This window comes from Akebia trifoliata, chromosome 9 (genome assembly GCF_017979445.1).
Source record: "Akebia trifoliata isolate Shusen 1 chromosome 9, ASM1797944v1, whole genome shotgun sequence".
Taxonomy (NCBI): domain Eukaryota; kingdom Viridiplantae; phylum Streptophyta; class Magnoliopsida; order Ranunculales; family Lardizabalaceae; genus Akebia; species Akebia trifoliata.
Window position 1 is genome coordinate 18,637,319 of NC_141383.1, and position 16,275 is coordinate 18,653,593.

Sequence of the window (16,275 nt, forward strand, 5' to 3'; positions counted from 1 at the left end):
GTCGAAAATATTGTACGTGTTCCAATTTTTTTTCTATAAAAGAAATTTATTTTTTTATTTTTACTATTCATTATCTCCTAAATCATCAAAGAACAAGTGCAATTTGATTTTTTTTAAATGTTGGTTTCTACCAACTTTATTTTTGATCTACTTCGCAAACGAATTTCCGTCGATGCTCAACGAAGAAGGGAAAAACATCTGCAATATCGAACTCTACAAATCCTGCCCATTTTGTTTTTTCTTCTCTCTCTTCATATTTTATCAATAATCAGTGGTAGGATGCACGGGATATTCGACCCTTTCAACCTTCTATTTCATCGATTTAGAGGCCAAATCATTTTCTGTCATAGAAGGAAAAAAAGACAACGTCGTCGAGATCTTTAAAATCACTATAATCGATTCAAAAAATAAATCATCTTCATGTTAAATCTACCTCGATTTTCATACTGACCACCTCAATTTTCATTCATGTTCTTTAATTCAAATGCTTAGAAAGTGGTAAGGGCTTATGATTCTTATTGGTAATCGTAGATTTTGAAAAATACATTTAGAAATTTTATAAATCTTTCGATTTAATTTGAAACGTAAAATTTTCATTATTTATTTCAAATTCATGCAAAATATATCTGTTTTATGTGTTTAATTGTGTTTTATAAATTATTATACATGGATGGGATATTTTCGCAAGTTTGATCTTGTGGACTGTTCGGACCCCTTTTTGATATAATTTTTGTAATCTTTTGATTTAAATGATAAAAATAAAATTTTAAAAAGGATTTAATATTCAATGAATTTATATTGAGTTGATAATTATTAGAAAATAAATTTTATGTTCGAAAAATCGAAAAGGACAAATGCAAGAAAAAAAAAATGGATGAATTGGTAAAATGTCAAAATCACACTCAATAGGTAATGTCTGTATTTTACATTGTGATCCTATGTGTGGGTTGATGAATAGATATCTAGGCTTAACTTATTTTCTATTGTCACGAAGTGACTTGCATGTTTATTTACGATTATGCGCTATGTACTCTTATTTAATTTAAGCCGATTGGTTACTGTTGTATGGTAGAAAACTGAATATCTATTTTCAACTCTGTAATGATAATTTCTTATTTATTTTCAAAGAAGAATGATATATATATATATATTTCATGAACTGTTAAAGAGTGTGTAAATACTTGAAAGGATAATATCTCATATCATCCGGAGTGATATACTATTATGGGATGTATACTAGGGACAATCAAGCTCATACATGGTATGGGATGAGTATGAGAGTTGAGTCACAACTAGAATCTGGGTTTATTATTTTATATCTTTACTAGTGAACTTGTACTGTAAAAGTGATCGTACACGAATGGGGTTGTATAATAGGAATCACATGCATACCTGATAGACATAGACGAAGATAACTAGTCATTTATTACTAATAATCTATAGAGTTCAAATATTTTGATAAGTTGAAAAGAGACTTATTGCTTATGGTCCTGTCAAACGACTAGCCTGAACTGGATAAATGGTCATGTAAGCGTGGTAATGCATCGACCAATCACAAAATCAGGAACTAATACTCTATTATTAGAATATTATGTCCTGACTGGGAACAATCCAGTTGTAGAATCCCAAATTTTGAATTCCACTACTTCTCCATCATGTATTATGTATCTTTTACTTTATGTTGAATTATAAAATGAAATGCATGTTTACTGTTTCAATTTTGTTAATTAGATTTTGTACATAAAGAAAATGTTATAGTGAGTACTATTGATTGATGTAATGCGAATTTTAAAATGTTTAGCTGCTCATTCCTAGTTATATGTACTAAGTAATCATAATTTATTTTGTAAAACTTTACATGTATTGAAATGATTCAAAATGCTTACTCGTTCATGCTAGAATGAGCTTATTAATATAAATTATTTACTTTCCTATTAGGTAACTATTATTACTCATATTTTTCTCCTCATTTTTTTAGTTTCAAAGCTTATAGTTGGCGAGACAGGTATAGAATTGGCAAGTGAGGATCACCTGATTGGTCAAATAGATGACCAAAGCTCGTTATTTAATAAGTATTGGGGCATTCTTATCTACTTTACATTGTTAGATGTATATAGGCTTCCGTTATTATTTTATTATATATATATGAACACATAATGTTATATATATTATTTATCAGGTAAAACAGGTTGAGTGCTTTGGAAGGTTAATATAAATAGAGCCAACCATGTCGAAATTTCAAAGTGCCACATAATGCCTCAAGATCTGACATGGGGTTTTGTGTTAGTGTTTCGAGGGACGTCACAATTGAACATTTCTTAGACTTTAAATTGGACTACTTGATTCTTATACAATGTTTTATGTTTACAAATGTGTCCCTTTCACTACTACACCTAGTGAAATAGGGGGCACTCATGTTTTCATATTTAACGTCGACTTTAAAGTAAAACAATGTTATCAAGGTTTAATTTTCACGGAAAGATGTGCAAAATTTTTATAAAGATGTAAAACGTTAATTTTTCATAAAATTGACATTATAAGCTTCACTTAAAAATTATAGATAGGTTTTATAATGTTGAGTTTTGCAAAAATCGATGTTAAAATACTTTTTCTTTTTTGGATTTTTCACGCGAACTCTAAAAAGGTTTATAACGAGAGTTTATCCTCAAACTGACATTATAAAAATATTAATATTATATATATTTATTAGCTTTCTTTTAAGTCTCAAGTTATTTTCCTGTGCTCCTAATCTAACCCTAAATCGCTTTCATATTAGAGACCATGAAAAATAGAAAAAACTTTGTAATTTTATCAAGATAGTATTAGCATGGAAGGCTTTAGGAAATTGTGGACGTAAATTACAGTTTGATAAGTTGAAGAAGGAAGGAAAGCAATTTCAATTCATAAAGGAAGAAATTAAGTGTTTGAGGATATGCAAACTCATAAGAAATCACTGTGCACTAGCTGCTGAAGTTTGATTATATATATATATATATATATATATATATATATATCGATTATTATGTTGCAAATAAAAAATATAAATATGGTTTATAACATCGATTTTTTATAAAACCAACATTAAGAACTGTATGTTTCGTGATTTATAAGTGATGAAATTTTCCTTGTTTTTTATTTTAATTATAACGTCGGTTATATGAAAAATCGACGTTGTAAAGTTAATAGCATTTTCATAATATTGTATCTTTAATTATAATGTCGATTTTAAGAAAAAATGACGTTATAAAGTTGATGATATTTTTGTAATATTGTATTTTTATTTATAACATTTAATTTTTAAATATAACATCAATTTTGAATAAAATCAATATTACATAGTTGATGGCATTTTCTTAATATTTTAATTTTAATTTTAATTATAACATCGGTATTCAGTGAAATCAATGTTATAAAGTTGATGATATTTTTTTAATATCTTATTTTTAATTATAACGTCGATATTTAGTGAAACCGTCATTATTTAAAAAAAAAATTATTTTAAATTATAACATCGATTTTAAGTAAAATCGACGTTATATAATTTGATGGCATTTTTCGTAATTGTGTTTTTTAATTATAACGATGATTTTAATAAAAACAAACGTTATATATTTTTAAAATTATGGCTTTCCACCTCATTCTTTCACTATCAAGTTTTTGTTCTATTCATACTCTAATTCTTCGTTTACTCTCAAACTCTAATCTCTCAATCTCTCAAGCTCTACTTAAATTATTAACTCATATATCGATTTTTTGTCATCTTTTACATCTCGCTCGAAATCCTAACTTTCTCAAACTTGATTGGCGAAATAGGTAAGATATTTACAACTCAATCGATGAAAATTTCTTAATTTTTTTATAACTAAATTGACTTCATCAAATTCATTTTTTAAGTCTAAGTCATAAAAAAAAATTAAGGTCGAGCTTCACAGACGGTTGAATATCGTTCTCCCTCTCTCAAATCCTAGCATTTCAAGGTATCATTCTCCCTCTCTCTATTTTTCTTAATTTTAGAGATTTAGGTTTTTAAAATGGACATGCATATTTAATGCAAGTTGTAATTAAACAAAGAGAACGATGAGATTCACATAGAAGCAAACCTATATGTGTAGAAAAAATACAAGTTGAACAATCACAGCTCGATAATGGTACCTAAAATAATACAAAGTTGACCATCTCAATAATGGTATATCTGCTTTACTTAATATGTCATAATATAGAACTAGATTCTCAACTATTGACCATTAAAGTAATTAGAAAAGTATTTCTCATTTTTATAAGTATGGTTGCTTACTATATTTGATATTTTAATATATTGTACATTTAAAATATATTAAATGGACTTCATCTTTGGGTATCATTAAATCTTCAAGAACATATATAATGCTTTAAGAATATTAATTTTGTTAATTTTATTGATTTTTGATTTTGATGATATTAGGAATAAATGCAAAGTAGGAGACTTTTTTTCATCTTATACTCATGACCTCTCTTAGTCAAACCTAGGGTATTCAATTGATCTATGAAGGTTTTCGATTATTATATTCTTGGAGAGCTCTTATTCTTGCATTAGAAGGTAAATTTATTGAAAAAATTAATTGATTTAGATTTATTTTTTTATTTTTGAAAAATATATAATTAGTTGAATATTTTATAATACTGTAGTTATTATCGTGTGTAGGGATCGAAACGTGTTTATTAAGTATTAATATTTATGAATCTAGAGGTAAAGGCTAAGGATATCGAATCTTGCTTAATTATTCAATTAAGAATAATTATTTGTGAATCAAGAGGTATGTAAACTTAATACTAATAAAAGAAATTAATTTGATTACTAGAAGTAATTTACAATTATATGAATGACCATTTGAAGTTAGAAACATAATCCAAGGTTAAGAACATCCCTTGAAGCTTGGTGTTAAAAAATAAATTTGTGGTACCACATGTGATCCTCTTACCACAATTTGATTCTTAATACAGATTATTAATTAGGTTTATTGGTTAGTAAGTGTGAAAAAAATCCCTACACATATTTCTAATATTTATGTGTTAGAATTAATTATTAGGTTTAGAAACATAATCCAATGTTAAGAACATCTTTGAAGGTTGGCGTTTAGGAAATGATCTTGTGGTATCACATGTGATCCCTTCACCACAACTCGATTTTTAATTAAGTTTATTGGTTAGTAAGTGTGAAAAAAACCCATAAATTATTTTTGTAATATTTATACAGTAGAATTGATTATTGAGTTTAAAATATAATTCAAGGTAAAAAACAATCCTTGAAGCTTGATGCTTAGGAAATGAGCTTGTGGTATCACATATATTCCCCTCATCACAATTTGATTCTTAATATATATTATTAATTAGATTTATTGGTTAGTAAGTATGAACAAACTCCTTAGATTATCTTTATAATATTTATGTGTTAGAGTTAATTTTTGTGTTTATAAACATAATCCAAGATTAAGAATAATCTTTGAAGGTGGGTGCTTAGGAAATGGGCTTGTGGTAGCACATACGATCCCCTCATCACAACTCAATTCTTAATATAGATTATTAAATAGGTTTATTGGTTGGTGAGTGTGAATAAAATCCCCTAGATTATCTTTATAATATTTATGTAGTAGAGTTGATTATTAGATTTAGAAATATAATATAAGGTTAAGAACAATCATTGAAGTTTGACATTTAAAAAAATAAACTTTTTGTATCACATGTAATCCTCTCACCACAACTCAATTTTTAATACAAATTATTAATTTGATTTTTTGATTAGTGAATGTGAAAAAATATACCCCTATACTTTCTTTTGAATATGCATATTTTATTGTTGATTATAAGGTTTAATTGTTATTTTCAATATTAATTACAACCTGTGATACTTCGTATATTTAAATTTTTAATTAAATCATCTTGACTAATTATAAATAGTATATAAATTAATACATGAATTGATAATCACATTATGTGCATGGATAGAATGTGATGTGAATTGATAGAAAATATAGAAAGGAGACTATGGTGTATGTTTGGAGGTGGATGATTATATCTAGATTGAAAAAAAAATATATTGATTGTATGAGAGGAGTTTTCTTTTTTGTATTTTTTGACATGTATTTAAAGTTGGAATGTTTTATGAATATTACAGATGGATAAATCTTAGATGTCTAAAGGAGTTGAACAGTTTATAGAATTTACAATAAATAATGTTAGTGATCCTAAGTTAATACGATGTCTATGTAAAAGGTATGATAACTTCAAAAAACATGCATTGAAAGAAATAAAAGGTCATTTGTTTAGTAATGGGATAAATCTAACATATTGTACATGAGTTTCTCATTGAGAAAAAACTCTCAAAAAGACATTGACAAGTGTAAATATACAACAATGTAGTTATGAACTTGATATTCAAAATGTGACCTATGAAGATGTTGATGACACCGTTAAGATGCTTGAGGCAACATATGATCAATTTACAAGTAATCTTGACAAGTTTTGAGAATTGTTCAAAGATGCTGAAAAATAGTTATATCTAGATTGCTCAAAATTTACGAAGTTATCCGTATTGGTGAAATTATGGAACCTAAAAGTGAAAAATGATTGGCTAGACAAAAGCTTTTCAGATTGCTAAACTTATTATGAGATATGTTTTCGAACCCCAATGAGATGCATGTATCAATTCATCAAGTCAAGAACACATTGAATACTTTGATAATCGAATACAAGAAGATACATGCATGTCCTAATGATTATATATTAAATAAAAATGAGTACAATACATCAAAGTATGTCCTACTTGTGCAATGTCTAAATAACAGTTATAGTGAAATGGGATGCAGATAAATAAAGACATGCCTGCAAAAGTTCTATGATATTTTTTTACTATCCCGAGGTTTAAGAAATGATTTACATCTAAACAGACAATAAATGATCTTAAGTGACATGATAGTAAACTATGTCACCAAACTGACACGCCATCATGGAAGCTAATAGAATATAAGAGATCAGAATTTGCTTCAGGATCAAGAAACCTCTGGCTAGTTATTTCATCAATGGAATTAACACACACCGTAACCTTAGCAGCAGACATAGTTGGCCCATTTCTAATGATCTTCTACAACATTTCACCATGTTGTGCATGAAAAAGAAGCTCATAATGCTAACATTACTGATATCGGGTCCACGGTAACTTGAGAATGATATCGACGCTTATCTAGCACCATTGGTTAATGACTTAAATTTTTTTGTGAGAAGTTGGTATTGATGCTTATGATACATGCCGAAGACAATTCTTTACATTGAAAGCGGTACTATGTTGGATGATCAACGACTTTCTTGCATATGAAAACTTATGTGGTTGCCAAGTAAAAGGATATCATGATTGTCTAATATGTATGAAAGATACAACTTCTAATAGATTGAATCATAGTAAAAAGATTGTATGCGCAGGTTATCAAAAATATCTTCCAAAGTTACATTAGTGGAAAAATAAAAAATAAAATAGTTTCATGGTAAGTAAGAAAAATAGTTACCTTCAAAACCATTAAGTGGGGAACTGATATTAAAAAAGATTGGGGAGAAATAAAATCTCTTGGGGAAAACTAGTCAAAGTAAATAAAAAAGATGGTTCAACCAAAAGATGTGGAAACAACTTCTTTTTGATAAAAAAAAGTTCATATTTTTCTATCTCGAGCACCAGAAATATTTGCATATTCGACACAACTTAGATGTCATGCACATTGAGAAGAATGTGTGTTAGAGCATTATTGGGATATTGCTTAACATATCTTAAAAAATGAAGATCGTGAAAATGAGTCGTATGAATTTCTTATATATGGGAATACATACTGAATTGACACTGGAAGTTAAAAAGAATAGAATATACTTACTATTATCATTATACCTTATCGACAGTCGAAAAAAGATAAGTTTACAAAATACTATATGATCTTAAGGTGCCATTAAAGAATTCTTCAAATTTTAGAAATAATATTTCAATGGAAGGCTCAAAGTGTTACGATCTTAAATCCCATGATTGTCATATTTTGATATAGCAATTACTTTTCGTAACAATATGATCGATTTTGCCCAAACATGTGAGTTATGTTATTAACAAATTCTTTTTTTTCTATAATACTATCTAGAGTAAAGTAGTTGATATAGAAAGATTGGATGATATATAAAAGGAGCTGGTAGTTACCTTATGTTTGTTTGAAAAATATTTTCTACCTTCATTCTTTGATGTCATAGTTCATCTTATGATGCATCTAGGTAGAGATATCAAATTTTGTGGCCCAGTTCATTTTTGATAGATGTATCCATTTGAAAGGCCATGAAGGTTTTAAGGATTTATGTATATAATCGAAGATGACTAGAAGGTTGCATTGCTGAATGTTATGTCACAGAAGAAGAAGTTTAATTTTGTACATAATACATATTTGGGTTACATGAAATTGGGATACCATGTAATAGAATGAAGAAAATGAAAATTACAAAATATGATAATTTACTTATGGGTGGTGTACCTTTATTTGGTTGTACCGTTGAAATAGATCTTTTATCAAAGGAGACGACACATCGATATGTTTTACAAAACATAAATGATATTCAATCTTATGTCGAGTAAGTAAATTAACTTTTGAAACTTAGTTTTAGTTTATAATTATTTATGTCATTTATTATATCTAATGGCGTGTTTATTAATCACTTATAAGAAACATATGTCACATTTGAAAAAAAATTTAACTACCAGACAATCAAAAGATAAACAATTATTATAAAAATAACATTATCGCGACTTTATACAGTGGACTAAAAAAAGGGTTGAAGAGAGTTTAAGTATCCCAAGGAATATCATATCAAATACATTAAGATGAATAGCACAGGGACCACGAATATAAGTAATAAAATGTGATAGTTTTAACATCAATGGATGTCATTAAAGTATAAAAGATTGAGATAGTAGCCATGTCACCCAGAATAGTGTAATTACTGTAGAGGCCACGTCTTTACATGTCGCAAATGTGAAATATAAGAATCTCATGATTGAAAATATGTGTTACTACAGTGTTATTGTCAAAATATTACTTCTTGATTATGGTATGTTTAAAATTTTATTATTTAAATGTGATTGGATCGATAATAATAATGGTATCACAGTTGATGACATTGATTTCATGATGTTGAATTTGGTAGACTTGGTCATAAAAATGATTCTTTTTATTTTTATTTCTTAAGTCAAACAAGTTTTTTTTTTTTACATAGAAGACCAATTTGATTCAAAATATTCAATTGTTTTGTCATCTCCTTCAAAAGAGTATTTTATCAAGGATGATGTTGATGATGTTGTTGATGTCTTCAACGAACTTTAATCTTATCCCAATACATTATTAAATGTGGAATCATTTGATTTATCTAATGATGATTACTTGGTATCATTTTATATGAGATATGATTGTAATAGAACGTGAATCGATTCATAAGTATTTTTAATACATGTATTTCTTTAAATTATAATTTTTATTATTCATATTTTTTTTAATATCTAATCCTTTTGCATCGTTCTTTGTTATTCCAGAAATGGGTACATTTCAAGCTACTAATAGTCAGGATGGAAAGAAAAGAAATAAGTGTGGTTCAACAAGGATGTCAGAATTGGCTAAGTCTATTGATAAGAAACAACTCAAATACAATAACATGTGGAATGTAAAAGATCTAATGCTAAGAATTTTAGTTTATACCTTAGCTCATTGGCTCGCCAATATACCCCTGTAAGTGTTGAAAGTTGGAAAAAAGTGCATTCATCAATTAAAGACAATATGTGATTTTTGATAAATGTAAGTAATATATTATTTGAATTTTAGTTTTTTGAATTACTAATTTATTTCAAATGTTACCTAACAATATAATATTATATTTTTTAATCTAAGTTTGAAGTGGAACCAATGACCCAAAAATAGTAATCTAAGATATTGGGATGAAATGGAGGGATTTCAAGAATAAGTTAACAATAAAGTACATCATTCCTTACATTAACAACGAGGACTATGAAAAATATCGTAATGTTCCAAATAAATACGAGTTCATCCAACAAGTTGATGGGGATACCTTTATTAATTAAGTCTAGAATGATAGAGGAGTTTCAATAACTCAAAATAACTCAGACTGAAAGACAATCTCATAATATTTACCCCCATCGTCTTAGTAGAAAAGGTTATTCTGGCTTAATAAAGGAGATGATAATTGTCTTTCGATCTCTCACAGTTAATTTTTTATTAATTATTATTATAATTAATTTAAGTAAATTATATTTAACATGTAGAAAGCTAGTAGTGAGCTTTCATCGAAAGAATCAGTTGAGCCAAAAAAAATTAGAAGAAAGCTCACCAAAATTCAAATGAAAAGTATATCAATGAACCCATGAGGATAAAGGGGAATAAAATTGTGAATTGTTTTATGTAATATTATCTATTTATTTAAAATTCTAAAATTTATATCATTATTTAATCTATTGATGTTTATTTTGTAGAATGAGTCATTAAAACAAGTTGAGGAAAGTAGTTTAAGCACCTGGGAATCTAGGGATGTCTTGTCAATGACACTAGAGACTCTAAAGTACCTTGGATGGGTCAGAGGCATGGGATGATATGTGACACCGACCCAATACTTCTAGACTCCTCATAAAGGATCACAAGCATATGTGAAAAAACTCGAGTCACAAGTACTTGCATAAGCAGAAACATTTAATCATCATAAAGAATATAATGAAAGGTGATAAAAAGAAATAAAAAACTAGAATTCAACATGTTTGGGTTGAAAAATAACCAGAAATTCATGTATCATATGTTGTATTAGTTGGTTTGGAACACATTGATTCTAATACCAAACAATCGAAAGTATGTCATTTATTTCCTTTAAACAAGCGTTTTTTTATCAATAATATTACTTTAAGTATGATATTTAATGAGTATTTTTATTTTTATTTAGGTTCAAAGTGATAAAGGAAAAGAAATCGATTTGACTCAATTATTTGGGAGCAACCTACCTTATGATCATCCTCTAAGAATCTTGGATCAAGCAAAAAATGTAAGACGACATTAGATTAGTTGAAGACCATCATTCTTGTTGAAAGAATCTATTTTGAGAGACTTGTAAATGAATTCATGCGCAGTGATACATTGGTGAAGGGATACGTTTAGGTATCAATCTTGGTTTTCATACAAGTAGATGCACTCATCCCTCTACCAGCAAAATATGAGATCATTACTGTCATAGATGTTATCGATAGTTATGGTGCTTGATTACGAGATTTACTTGTAACAAATAAAGAGGTAGATTTGTTAAAATGTTTATTTTATTAGTTAAATATATCTATGCACATATATCTTTAATAAATATTTGATATGTTACGATGAAAATAATTTCAATGATGATGACGATATAGAAAATTTTCATACCCTATTATCAAAGAGGAATATTGATAAAAATTTTAAAATAAACTTCAATCAAGGAGTTTTTGGTAAAGCTTACCAGTTACTTCATTCTGTTGAGGATATGTCATATGTAAAATGGAAGAACTGACAACCTCCATTTTAGCATTGTATATGGTAAGATATTTGTATTTATTAATTATTTAATTAACTTTAGTTTTTTATAATTTTAAATATTATAAAAATTTTAAATTTCTGTATTTTTTTCAATTACTTGTACGAACAAAATATTTTATTAAAGTGTGATTGATTTTACTTCATCAACCTGTATACAATAAGTACTTTCCTACAATTTAACAAGGAGCAAGCCTCTGAGTACCTAGGAATTAAGTTAGTGTAATATTAATGGAAGTTGGTTATTATTCAAATATGTGTTGGGTATGTAATTTTATTAAATGTATTATAATTTGTAATGCTTAAGTATAACTGAACATTGATTTCATTACTAATATATGTGATATATTTTATTATAGTTGGCATTAGATATTAGTTGTATTAGATTTAGCGAATAAAAAGATTTACAATCTTAATCTAATTAGAGAACTTGTTTCACCACACACAAAAGCATTTATTGTAAGGTACATATATTTCTTATTAAATATTAATTAAATATATATTAATGTTAATATTAATATTATTCAATATGTTCTTATAGTTCATTAAAATAATTTGTAGATTTAGATGACATATAAAGGGGGCACAATGAACTAGAATAATATAAAGGTAAGAATTGAAACATTTATTTAGAATCCAAAGTTAACCATCACTTATTTTTAATTTATTATTATATATACTGATTCCGTTGTTATATATGATTAATGTGTGTAGTACTTTAAACAAACGGACAATACAAGTTGTAGGTATTATGTGATGAGATTCATGAAAGAACTCATTGAAATTCTTAAAAGTAACATAAAGAAGACTTCCAACAACATAATATGATAAATTTTATTAATTTTAATCTTTAATGATTAGTATGGCGTATATTCGAACTACTATTAATTTATAATGCATATTTCAGTTCAATGTTAATAAGAAGAAAACAGTGATGAGGTTCGGAATGAATATATCAAGAAAATTAAAGAGTTATTTAGATGGTAATGTACTTAGATCCTTCCTTATATATTTTAACTCAAATTTGTTTATGTATGTGTGTGTACATATGGATGACTTTATCAACTATGTTAATTAGTTTAATATTTTTACATAAAGATATCTTATAATAATATTTTGATTGTAGGAAAGATTTTTGAAAATAATACAAGGAATCAAATCATATAATCAAAGAAAATCGAGACAAAAGTTCTGAGTTTTAGTATACTAGTGCAATTTATTTTTGTTTAAATTTCATATTCTTCTTCTTATTGATAAATATTTTTTATTATATATAATGGTGGTAGTGGCATTTTGGTGGTGGTGGTGATCGTGGCATGGTAGTGGTAGTGGTGGTCGTGGCATGGTAATGATGGTGATGGTGGTGGTGGTGGTTATCGTAGCATGGGCATGGTGGTGGTAATCGGGACATTGTGGTAGTGGTCGTGGCATAATGGCAATGGTAGTGGTGGTCGTGGTCATGGCATGGTGGTGCTCGTGGCATAGTGGCAATGGTGGTAGTAGTCATGGCATGGTGGTGGTGGTCGTGACATGGAGATAGTGATTATTCATGGTGGTGATTGGTGTATAATGATGTTGATTAGTTGTGGTGGTATTGGTCATGACATGGTGGTGGTGGTGATGGTGATGGCAGTAATGATGGTGGTGGTGCCCCGCCAAACGCTAACACAAATCCCCATGTTAGATCTCGAGATACTAGGTGGCATCTCGAAATTTCGACATAGTCTCATTTGTTTATGTTAGCATTCCAAGGCGTTCAACCTGCACCTGATAAATAAGATAGAGAGGAATAAACCCGGATTCTAGTTGTGACTCTACTCTCATACGCGTCCCATTTCACGTATGAGCTTGGTGGTCCCTACCGTACATCCCAAGATAGTACACCACTCCGGATGATATGACACACTATCCCTTCAAGCATTCACAGACTCTTTAACAGCTCACAAAATAGCTACATATATATATATATATATATAGATTATTTTCATTTGAAAACAAAAGAGAAATTAACAATACAAGGTTGAGAATAGATATACAGTTTCCTACCATGCAAGTGTCGCCAATCGGCCTAAAATAAATAATAGAACGGAAAAGTTAACAGCGCCTCACGCTAATAGAATGTAAATAAACATGCAACCAGTAACCTTATCCCTGGATATCCGTTCACCAACCTACACACAACACAACAATGTAAAATGCAGACATTACCTCTCGGGTGTGACTTTGACATTTTACCGTTTCATACTCTTTTTCCCTTTTTTTCGAATTTTACAGTTTTCAATCTCTTAAATAAAATATTCATTTTCTGATATTCATCAACTCAATATGAGTTCATTGAATATTAAATCATATTTTCCAACTATAAAATTTATTTTATCAATAAAATTGAAAAAGAATACAAATTTTATATCAAAATGGGGTTCGAGCAGTGCACAAGACCCAACTGATAAAAATAACCCGTTAAAATACCCTACCCACATATAATTTGTTAAAAAATACAATTAAACATATCAAACATGCAATTTCTGGCGTGAATTTGAAATAATCAATTGAATTCTATATTTTTGGAAATTCACCATAAATTTTTAATAAAATTTTAAATGTAATTTTCACAATCTACGATTACTAATAGAAATTGAGAGTTCCTTACTATCTCTAAACGATGAAATTCAAGCACGTGTGCGAAAATCGAGACGATCGGCACAAAAATCGAAATGGATCGAATTTTGAAACGGTTGATTTTTGACGATACAAGATGAAAAAGACGACAGAATGAAAGAAATTGTGGTGGGTTTTGTAGATGTCGAGGCTGTGACGTTTTTCCTTTCTACGGTTATCGTCGAAGGTAGACCGTTTGCTACGAATTTGAGGTTGAAATTTTAAAGAAAAAATAAAATTTTCGTTAAATTTTTTTGTTGGCTGTATTTTGACGGGTTGGAGAAGATGAAATATATAAAAAAAAATTAAAATTTTATTTATATAAAATTTGGGACGAAATCGGTATTTCGCCTATTGTTTTGATTGACGATAACTTGACCATCTAGACTCCAAAATTGACAAATGAATATCGTATTTTGCCTAATTTTTCATTCCAGATCTAATGGTATGGTTAATTTCTATAAATATTATCTCTAACAAGAATTTACATTTTTACCCTGAGGTGACCCTTAAAATTGACGTCATTTTCATTTTTGACGATAATTCGACTTTCTGATCTCCAAAAATGATAAATAAATATTCTATATTCAATAATTTTTCGTTATAAATCCAATGGTATAATCGAATCTTAATAATTCTTGCTCTAACAAAAAGTCATTATTTTAGTCTGGTCCGACTCGATAATCGAGGATTTTGTAACTTTTATATTTAGACTCACATTTGAGCGTGCTTACAGGTTAAAATTTATTTTTCGATCATTTTAAATTCAATGGTGAAGTCAGATTCTGTGGCGCCCCCGCCGAACACTAACACAAATCCCCATGTCAGATTTCAAGGTACGAGGTGGCACCTCGAAATTTCGGCATGGTCTCCTCTGTTTATGTTAGCATTCCAAGGCAATTCAACCTGCACCTGATAAACGACATACAATCCTGCATATAACAAACAAAATATAATACTAGCGGAAGCCTATATACGTCTAATAATGTTCGATAGATCAGAGTGCGGAAGAAGAAAAATTATATACAGGATTATACAAAATTCCTCACTCTAACAGAATTCCTAACACTCAAGACAAATCCATAAGACTACTTGGAGAAACTGACACCACTAGGGGGTATAGTCCTAGTACTTACCAGGTGACGGGCTCTAGTTGTCTATCTGACCAACCAGATGATCCTCATTCATTTTTTTGACTTGTTTCGCCAAGCTTCAGATCTGAAACTAAAAAAAATGGAGAAGGAAGGGGTGAGTAACAATGGTTACCCAGTAAGGAAGCAACAATTTCTGCCAATAACCTCTCCTAACATGAACGAATAAACATACTAAATCATTTTAAAGTAAACAAAATTTTACAGAATAAACTACGATTAACTGGTACATATAGCCAGGGATGAGCAACTAAACATTTTAAAACTCACATCACATCAATCAGCATTACTCACTATAACATTCTCTTTTTATACAAATCTAATTGATCAAATGGAAACATTAAACATGCATTTCATTTTATATATCAAAATAAGCAACAGATACATAATACACAATGGTGGATTATTGGAATTAGAGAGTTGGGATTCACGACTGGATCGCTCCCAGTCGGGACATAATGTTACAATTCTTCTATGATTTTTAGTTCCTGATTTTGTGGTCGGTCGCTGCACTTACCACGCTTGGTTGGCCATTTATCCGGCTCAGGCTGGCCGTTTGACGTGACCGTAAGCAATGGGTCTCTTTTCGATGTGTCAAAACGTTCGACTACTATAGATTGTTAGTGATCACTGACCAATCATCTTCGTCTATGCCTATCAGGCGTACATGTGATTCCCAAATATACAAACCATTCGTATACGACCACCTTTACATTACAAGTTCACTGGTAAAGATAGAGAAGAATAAACCCGGATTCTAGTTGTGACTCCATTCTCATACGCGTCCCATACCACGTATGAGTTTGGTGGTCCCTACCGTACATCCCAGGATAGTACACCACTCCGGATGATATGATGCA